Raw genomic sequence first — 10,256 nt, 5'->3', positions numbered from 1 at the left:
AGGTCCATCTAGTCAAGGCTATGGTTTTTCCAGTGATCATGTATGGATGTGAGAGTTGGACTGTGAAGAAAGGGGAGCACCGAAGAATTGATGCTTTTGAACTGTGGTGTTGGAGAAGACTCTTGAGAGTCCCTTGGACTGCAAGGAGATCCAAGCAGTCCATCCTAAAGGAGATCAGTCCTGAGTGTTCATTGCAAGGACTGATGTTGAAGCTGAAACTCCAATACTTTGGCCACCTGATGCGAAGAACTGACTCATTTGAAAAGACCCTGATCCTGGGAAGGATTGAAGGCAGGAGGAAAAGGGGATGACAGAGGATGAGATGGTTGGATGGCATCACTGACTCGATGGACATGGGTTTGGGAGGACTCTGGGAGCTGGTGATGGACAGGGAGGCCTGGCGTTCTGCAATTCATGGAGTCACAAAGAGTCGGACACGACTGAGCGACTGAACTGAACTGAACACGTTATCTACACATAGCTTCCAATTTTTTCAGGCTTAACTTACCTTGTTACTATATCCAAGTATCAGTTCATCTAAAATGACCAGTTAGAACTGTTTCTTCTCTCAATCATAAAGATTCCCCAAACATAGGACTTGCCCTCAAAGAATCTCTCAGTATATACTGAATTGAATGGGTCATTGATCCTTATTTCTAGACTCTGCATGGAGGTAGCTGTGCTGGGAATGGTGGTTCTGAAAAGCAAAAGGACTTTAAAAATCTACACGGTCAGTACTAGATAGGGTAGAGGCCAGTAGTTCTGAAACTGGGTAGTAGGAAATAGAGAAACAAAAAACAGGAACTTTGGGATTCTTTGAGGAGCTTTAAACCACCACAGCCCAGATGTTTGTGCTAAAGAAGTAAGAGGGCCAAGGAGAAAATATTAGTCAGGTCTGGGACTTCATTCATTCCAATAACATGCCTGGCAGAGAAATCACTATCCGTTTTGCAACATAACCTTAGGGCAAGTCTGGGCAGGCTTTGGGAGGGCAAAAAAGTTGCCTTCCACAAACTGACCTGGCTTGCCAAGCAACCCACACACATGCCCCACACATGGAATCTTCCTTCTTTCCTCTTTCCTTTCCTCTTTTCATTCGTCCTTCATCCTTCCCTCCCTCTATTCTCTTCTTCCTCCTTCTCCTTCTTTCTGCTCCCCTCCTCCTCCACATTCTCCCTTCCTTCTCTCTCTCTCTCTCTCTCTGTCCTTCTCCAGAATAATCTGTGGGATTGTGGAATGTGTTTGTCAGACAAGTGCATCAGGGAAGATTAAGAATAAGACAGAGGCATGAGTCTTGTGGTCATCATAAGTGCTTGGACTTCTCTACACCTTAATCATTTATTTTATCTAAGCACTAAAATGTTGGTCTTTACTAATTTATAGTTCAAGTACACATATTAGTAAATGTCTTTGTGTGTATGTGTGTACGTGGAAGTGTATATATCTGTGGGTTTGTCTTTGTATAAACACTGATGGATATTTTTCCAAATGAACTGGTGCTGACCTTTATTTTGTGTTTAAGCAGAAGGAACTTTATGTTCTACTTTTCCTCTGGAGAGATGGAAAGACTACTAAGGGTGGTGGGGGGGGGCAGATTTGTGTGTGTGAGTGTGTATTAGGTAACATTTAATGGAAAATTTGGGGATATTTTCCTTTGTCATGGTCCAAATAAATCTGTTTATGTCATGGTTACTGGGAATAGATATTTTTCTTCATGAGGGCCTTCTTAGTTTCTAGAAAATCTTATAAATGTTTATCAGTAAAGTCTATATAGTAGACTTTGTTTCATTAATAATAATAGTTACCTTTGAGAATCTGCTCTGTCTGGCATTGTGTCTAACACTTTACTTCATCCTTTAAACTTGCAAGATGGGCATTAACATCCCCAGAACCCTGAGATTTGGGAATGCAAAGCAATTTCCCTGAGGCTATAGAGCTAATAAATTGTACAACTGTTATTTGAACATAGATTGACTATCTCTATCCACAGGACATCTGCCATTATGACAGAGAGGGACTCAGGTAGATGTGGGATTTATTTTAAAATTATGAGAGCTTCTCTATCAATATGTTTGCTTTTTGTGAACTTTAATGGCCGGCCAATGGAAAATAATTTGATCATCATTATTATTTTAAGTTTAAAAAGTCTTAGAAGCCATCTAAACCTAGTGATATGTTTTCTTAGATTCTTAGAAAAGGTTTTAGAGTATGCATAAGCAGCCTTCAGATACTAAATCATAATGCTTATCTGCTTTTAAAAGTGATGTAGTGTCATTTTCTAGAATCTAGACTATAGATAATGTTTAAATATATACCTTTATTTGCAGTATTGTTTTGAGGTAATATTTTCTGATACACAGTCCATCTCTTAGAGAGAATGAAGATAGTATTTGGTGTAGTCTGCACAGGAACAGTCTTCCTTATATTTGTCCTTGAGAAGTTAGGGTGTGTAGCAACACTGGGTTCTTAGGGAGAGATCATGGGCTCAGGCTGCTGGGGTCCACCTTAGTGACAACTGTGCGATGCTTAGTGAATACTGCTAGAGATCTGCAGTGGCCGCAAGAGTTATTGGGGTCCTCAGTGACGCCTCTAGGTCGGGTGGCTAGGAACCAGGGAAGGCAGCAATAGTAGCTGGAGCAGATGGTGTGACACACTCCGCTGCGGGGGCCAGTTGCAAGTGTCTGTGTAGTGGTGGAGTCTGGCCGCAAACACACGCATCATGGTGGGGGTTAGGAGCCAATGACAGGTTCACTAGACTCTGCAGGGGCCCTGGCTGTTGGCCTGCTCTTCTGTGTCTCCACAGTCCGCTCTAGGTATGCACACTTCAGGAGGTCTTTTCTGTCAGTAAAATGGAGTACTGTGGGATGTTTCACTCTGATAAGTTCTCCCAACCACTCTGTTTCCACTCATTGGAAGACATCTGAAGATGAGAATATCTCAGACTGAAGGCAACCAGTCTACAAACAAATGTTAAAAAGCTTAACAGTAGATCTATCACCACAGCTGCAGCTCCATCAAGTCACCAGTTGGCAGAGCAGAATCTGGCCTCCTTTGTTTTGCAACATCAGCTCACTGTTTTGTTTTGTTTTTTTAAATACTTTTTAACTTGAAATTGCCCTCCATAACTGAAAGCACCCTTTGCTGTCAGGATTAGTGTTGAAATCTTCCAGCTCACTTAGCAGACAGCATAGTCCTCTCTGGAGGGTCTCTGGAGGGTCTCTGGAGGGGTTGCTAACCATAAATCACTGCTTCCCTTAGGCCAGCTACCTCTGAACAGCACGAAGCCTCAGTTAGGTCGGTAAAAAGGTTTTAAACACTGCTCTGTAGATTGAAATGAACTGGCTGCATCTCAGATTTATCTAGTGAGATTTTTAAAGATATGATCCATGCTCAAGGAATGAGATGCGCTCAGAAATATTTTTTTTAAGTTCCTCTATTAATTTTGATGAATAGCCAGGCTTTGGAACCATGACTCACAGTATCGAAGAGAAATGTAACTCTTACTCCTTCCTGTTTATGAACTCCACTACTGTCAATAGCAGCGTTGTCCAAAATGGGAGATAGCCGCCACTAGCAACACATGGCGCTTGTGAGCACTTGATGTCACACGGCTATTTATTTAAGATTCCAAAGGGGTGTTGAACTAACAATATTTCGGACACACTGGGTTAAGGAAAATTTTTTATAAAACCTTATCTTACCTGTTTGTTTTGATATATTTTAATGTAGCCATTACACATTTCAGATTACCCATGTGGCCAGCATTATATTTCTTCTGGACAGTCCTTATCTAGAAGGCCACAGCTACCTCAGTTCAGAAATCCTGAGTCATAAAATTCTAAAGGTGAAGGAATATTGTAGATGATAACAAACTTTCATTCCATGAATGAGGTTATTGGCACCAGTTGGGGGCAGCGACTTATTCATGTCCCTCATTTGGTGGTAGAGCCAGAAAGTACATACCAGGCTCTCTCTCCATCAAGCGCCTACCCGACTTTTCCCTCCCACGAGGCCTGTGTTTGGCTGCAGTAGCCACACTGAGTGTTTCAGGACTCCTCTAATTCTGGGGCACGGAACGGCCTACTAGCCTCAGCCCCTGTTGCCATCTCTGCTCACCCGATCAGGCTTCATAACTGGTGGTGGTTGTTCAGTAGCTCAGTCGTGTCCGACTCTTTGGTGCTTCCAAATTCATTACTAAAAAGACATATTTGGGCCTCAAGTTAATGTCTCCCCCTTTCATCATCTCACATTAATTACTGGTTTTGACATCCACAGGGAGCTGTGGTTTTAGTAAGGTCTTGGTATCTTTCCAAAGCATGGCTCGGAAAAACAAAAACAAAAACCCCAACCAACCAAAAAAAAAAAAAAGAAAAAGCAGAAACAAACCCCTTCTAGCTAATGGAGAAGTGTGAACCTTTGAAATTCATTATAATGTTCCCTCTCAACATTTACTACATTTTCATTTTCTCTGGCATCCACCAAACAATGTTACTTCTCCTGTACTAGTGCATTCTTCAGAAGGATCAAGTGCTCATGGGTGGTGAGCCACTCCCTAGCTTCTGCCCTTTAGCTGTAAAAACAAATTATTTTTTACATGGCATCAACATAGCCTTGCTTATATAAGACTTTTTTTTAAGCCAAAAATATTTTTCCTTCTTTCTCATCTGTTAATAAACTATTTGAGAACTTTAAGTAAATAGATAGCATCCAAAATATTTCTAGAATCCATCACCCTGCAATAGGAATATTTGCTGCTCTGAATGGTACATTCCAGGGACCCAGCTTCCCAGATGATTCCAAGCCTGTTGAAGTCTATGTACATACATGTCCCAAAATGTATGAAAATCTGTTTGTGTATGTATGTGTGTCAAAATTCTGAAGACACAGGGAAATTCCTGGCTGACAGCTTTGCATTTTGATGTATATTCTTCTGGATTCCCTAGGTTTAAGATGAGCTGTCAAGTGCAGAATTTATAGAGTAATTAATCAAGTCACTGATAAATTAAACTGCCCCAGGCAAATAAGACTAGATAAATAAATCTTGTTTTAGAATTTCTTAGAACTAGGTCATAAAATGCTTTCTAATTTCAGTTCATCACTATCTAGTTGAATCCCTGCCACTGGCAGAAGGCAAGCAAGTTAAGTTCTCTTTCCCCAGTTCTAAGGCCCTATATCCAGTGCAGTAAAAATTTCTGATCATTACCCTGTTTTCCTCAGAACTTACAGGTGTCTTTCACTGTTGCTGATTCTTCTTGACCATAGAGATATTCACGCTATGAAAAGACATAAAAATAATAATCAATAGTTGACTGTTTAGAGATTTTACAGTATCAACACCATCTGCAACAGCAGTCTGCAGCCTATGCTTCTATGTATACTACCATATAATTATTTATAAATGTAGGAGGTGGAAAGAATCTTTGACAGTCTTAACTTTGTTGAGGGAAAGAGATATTCTTTGCTGATAAAAAACCTGAGATGACATAATGAAGAAATATGGCAAGTCTTGGATGTGCAGTCCTTGGAAGCCTTCTCCCCAGTGGCAGGAATTGATGACTCATGATGAGGATGAGATGGTTGGATGGCATCACCGACTCAATGGACATGGGTTTGGGTGTACTCCGTGAGTTGGTGATGGACAGGGAGGCCTGGTGTGCTGCGGTTCATGGGGTCACAAAGAGTTGGACACAACTGAGCGATTGAACTGACTGAACTGATCATCCAAGTGGACCTTCTCTTTGATGAACTGATTACTTCTAAGGTGTGGGAAAACCCTGGTGCCTTATAGCTCTAACAATTGCTAATTTTCTTGGTGTGTTTCAAAAATGCATAATTTTCCTGTTAAAAGATCTATGTGACCCTTGGAAAAATCTTAAATGTAGTGTATTGCTTTAAAGAGAGGACTCTTGAGGGTCTCTTGGACTGCAAGGAGATCAAACCAGTCAATCCTAAAAGAAATCAACCTTGAATAACCATTGGAAGGACTGAAGTTAAAGCTGAAGCTCCAATCCTTTGGTCACTTGATGCAAAGAGCAGACTCATTGGAAAAGTCCCTGATGCTGGGAAAGATTGAAGGCAAAAGGAGAAGATGGTGTCAGAGGATGAGATAGCATCACAGACTCAATGGACATGAACTTGAGCAAACTCCAGGAACTAGTGGAGGAAAGGAAAGCCTGGCATGCTGTAGTCCATGGGGTCGTAGAGTTAGATATGACTAAGCAACTGAACAAGAACAGCAAATTGATTTAAACCTTATCTGTGTTACTGCTCTTTCCTTCTCCTGCCACTCTGAACAGACTTCTCAATATCACATGGTATCTGTTTTTAAGCAGATTTGCCTCTACTTCTCTTTTTAAAGCATCAAGGCATCTTCTTACATGATTAACAGTTAGATTTATGTAGATTAGAAAGAATGCAGAAGCCACTGTTTCCGTTTTATACTTCTGAGAGGTCTATATCTTTAAACTTTGAAAATAAACATAAACAAGATCTCTCTCCATGTACACAGAAGCCACCAGTGCAATGTTTTTAAGCTGCAAGTCGTAATCTATTAGTGAGTTTTGAAGTCTATTTAGCCAGTGAAAAATTTTTTTAATGGAACAGACTAAAATAAACTGGTTTCTGAAACTTTGTTTTATACATACCTATTTCAGTCTCTTTATCATGTATCTGTATACTTAGCTATTATTGAGATCTATTTTGTCGGGAGCCGCCGGGGTGCGCCCAAACCGTGACAAAGTCGCTGCATGAGAGAGGAATCTGCAAGGCAGCTCTTCCTCACATGGGGCTGCCCCGGGCACCCAATATGTCCCCTCGGGAGCCGCCGGGATGAGAAATGAATCTGCAAGGCAGCTTTTCCCCTCGAGGTTGTCCCGGGGGCCGTGTATGTCCCTTTCTTCTTTCTGTCTTACTGTTGTTGGGCTTTCTATTAATATTTGGAAATATAATGCATAGTAATAAGGCCTCCCTGGAAAAGTCCAAGCCTTTTTGAAAATGCTCATGATTGCTCTGGCTCAGGACATGACCATAAATATCAAGTCAAAAAGGAAAAGGCCACAGGTATAGTTTGGCTGCTTGCTTAAAAGATTATAATGTTCTAGAATAGGAAAGAGTAGAGAGGCATTTAGGTTTAGAAGTAGATGTACTGCTTTAGTTTACTTGCTCCTTGGTTGAGAAGGTTTTCATTATTGCTATTTCCTTGCTGCTATTTGTTCATTGTTTCCCTTTCTTTAAACAACTTGGAAGATTATGGGTATTTTTGTAGAGCTAGGAAATGGGGTACATAGGATTTCAATAGAAGATTTATATTAACCAGCTTCACTGCCATTATCTCACTATTAATAGAGGTGTTTTGCTGCTTTAGAGATGTTTTTGCTGTTTAATAGTTAATCATTGTAAACTGAGGTTTTGTGGTTTCAGGTAAAGGAAAATATCAAGGTTTTTCTCATGGTACTATTCTCAGAAATGTCAAACATGTTACTGTGACCCTTCCCATGTATTGTTTTATTGTCCAAAGAATTTACACTATACCTGAGATTTGTGGAACATTATTTTTGTTAGAGTGAAAATGTTAGGCCATTGAGGCAAGAAGACTATATGTACGGGACATTTAAGAAAAAACCCTGTAATTGGAAATGTTCTAGATGAATGCATAGGGAGAAAACATGGGAAAGAAAAATATTGACAGAAGCACGAAACCAATATCTGATGTAATATGTGGTGACTTAAGGGGGAGGTAATGTTCATTCTATAAAAACTGAGCTGTTCTAAAAGTCAAAAAAAGCTACCTCTTCTACACAATCTTCTGTGTGTCTGTCTGTCTTCTTCCTCGCCAACGCCGCTCATCCCTTGGGTATTCATGGACCCACTGGGGCTGGATCCCAACACTATTTTCTGTCATCTCCTCTGTCCATATTAGTTTTTAGTAAAAAAAAAAAAAAGATTTGAGGAAAATCTGCTTGATTATTAGATTTTGTAACAATTCTTAAGATTTTCTAGTAGACTAAATAGGGAACACTCCTGTAAGTTTGTGTATATAATGCTATCTTCTTTTTATAACATCTTCCTCCCAGAACTCCATGTTGGATATTTTGGGGGAGTTTGGAGATTTTGATTTTTTGCTTTTAAAAACTGTGTAGAAAGATGAAAAATGCTTAATGCTGAGTCTTAAAGACACCTAGATCAATTATTAGAGGCCTTTAGATCACAGCTCAAAGCTCTCTGGGCCAAATTAAACTCATATTCCTCCTTACTGATGCCATGTAACAGAAGAAACAGGTGGAATGTCAACTCCTCACAGTCCTTGCCTTGGTGGGCACTGTCTGTTAATGGTGCATCAGATGAAAGAGGTTATAGAAGATCAGGGACCTATTCAAATACTGTCCTTCATGTTCATACTTCATCCATGTATCAGTACTTGGAGGTCAATAGCCAGTGCACCTTGTTTAAACTTCTGAGCAATAGGGACACCAAACCAGTAACAGAAATTTAAAGTGAAAACTTTATAGTGATATGAAAAGCAGAGCATAATTTCTAAAGGAGTTGATACCATGAGAATTATTGCTTCCCTATACAGTTCTGATACTGAAGTCTTCCACTCAGACTATAGAATCTGACACTTCTTTCATTGTCCATCCAGAATAATCAAGCTGTGATTTGCCATCTCAAAGTCTAGGCAATAGAAGTCACCTACAGAGACAGAAACCAGCAATTATTTGTATTTTCTTCATTTCAATTCAGTTCAGTTCAGTTGCTCAGTCATGTCGACTCTTTGAGACCCCATGGACTGCAGCACACCAGGCCTCCCTGTCCGTCACCTACTCCTGGAGTTTACTCAAACTCATGTCCGTTGAGTTGGTGATGCCATCTAACCATTTAATCCTCTGTCATCCCCTTCTCCTCCCACCTTCAATCTTTCCCAGCATCAAGGTCTTTTCAAATGAGTCAGTTCTTCGCATCAGGTGGCCAAAGTATTGGAGTTTCAGCTTCAGCATCAGTCCTTCCAATGAATATTCAGGACTGATCTCCTTCAGGATTGACTGGTTGGATCTCCTTGCAGTCCAAGGGACTCTCAAGAGTCTTCTCCAACACCACAGTTCAAAAACATCAATTCTTTGGTGCTCAGCTTTCTTTATAGTCCAACTCTCACATCCATACATGCCTACTGGAAAAACCATAGATTTAACTAGACAGACCTTTGCTGGCAAAGTAATGTCTCTGCTTTTTAATATGCTGTTTAGGTTGGTCATAGCTTTTTTTCCAAGGAGAAAGAGTTTTTTAATTTCATGGCTTCAGTCACCATCTTCAGTGATTTTGGAGCCCCACAAAATAAAGTCTGTTACTGTTCCCATTGTTTCCCCATCTATTTGCCATGAAGTGATGGGACCAGATGCCATGATCTTAGTTTTCTGAATGTTGAGTTTTAAGCCAACTTTTTCACTCTCCTCTTTCACTTTCATCAAGAGGCTCTTTAGTTCTTCTTCACTTTCTGCCATAAGGGTGGTATCATCTGCATATCTGAGGTTATTGATATTTCTCCTGGCAATTTTGATTCCAGCTTATGCTTCATCCAGCCCAGTGTTTCTTATGATGTACTCTGCATATAAGTTAAATAAGCAGAGTGACAATATACAGCCTTGAAATACTTCTTTTCCTGATTTGGAACCAGTTTGCTGTTCCATGTTCAGTTCTAACTGTTGCTTCCTGACCTGCATACAGCTTTCTCAAGAGGCAAGTCAGATGCTTTATTAAAACTATTCTCCTTATTGGGGAAAGGAAGATACAGACACTGGTGTCAGTTCCTCATAAAACTGGCAAATAAAACTTTTTAATTTATTTCTGAACTGAGAAAAAAATAATAATTCTAACTGACAGTGCTTCTTTTAATAAAAACAAAAAGATTATATTTAATGTGATATTTTAGCAATTTTCTTACTGAAAGTGAACAGTGTATTTTACCCAGTTTCTTAGTAATTCAATAATGACCATTATTGTCAGAATCTTATAATTTTCAGTAGTCATTGTCAGCCATACATGATCAAATTTAAATACGTCTTTTTTTCCTATTTATAACTTTGGTTTAGCTACTATATTCACATATTTTGTCTCCTATACATAGTTAAGACTATAAAGAAGGCTGAGTGCCGAAGAATTGATGCTTTTGAACTGTGGTGTTGGACTGAGCGACTGAACAACAACTATATATAGTAAACACTGTTTTAATACTTAGCAAATGCAGTTTAATACTGAATTGTGAC

Source organism: Cervus elaphus, chromosome 28 (assembly GCF_910594005.1).
Source record: "Cervus elaphus chromosome 28, mCerEla1.1, whole genome shotgun sequence".
Lineage (NCBI taxonomy): Eukaryota > Metazoa > Chordata > Mammalia > Artiodactyla > Cervidae > Cervus > Cervus elaphus.
This window is presented reverse-complemented; position numbering follows the sequence as displayed.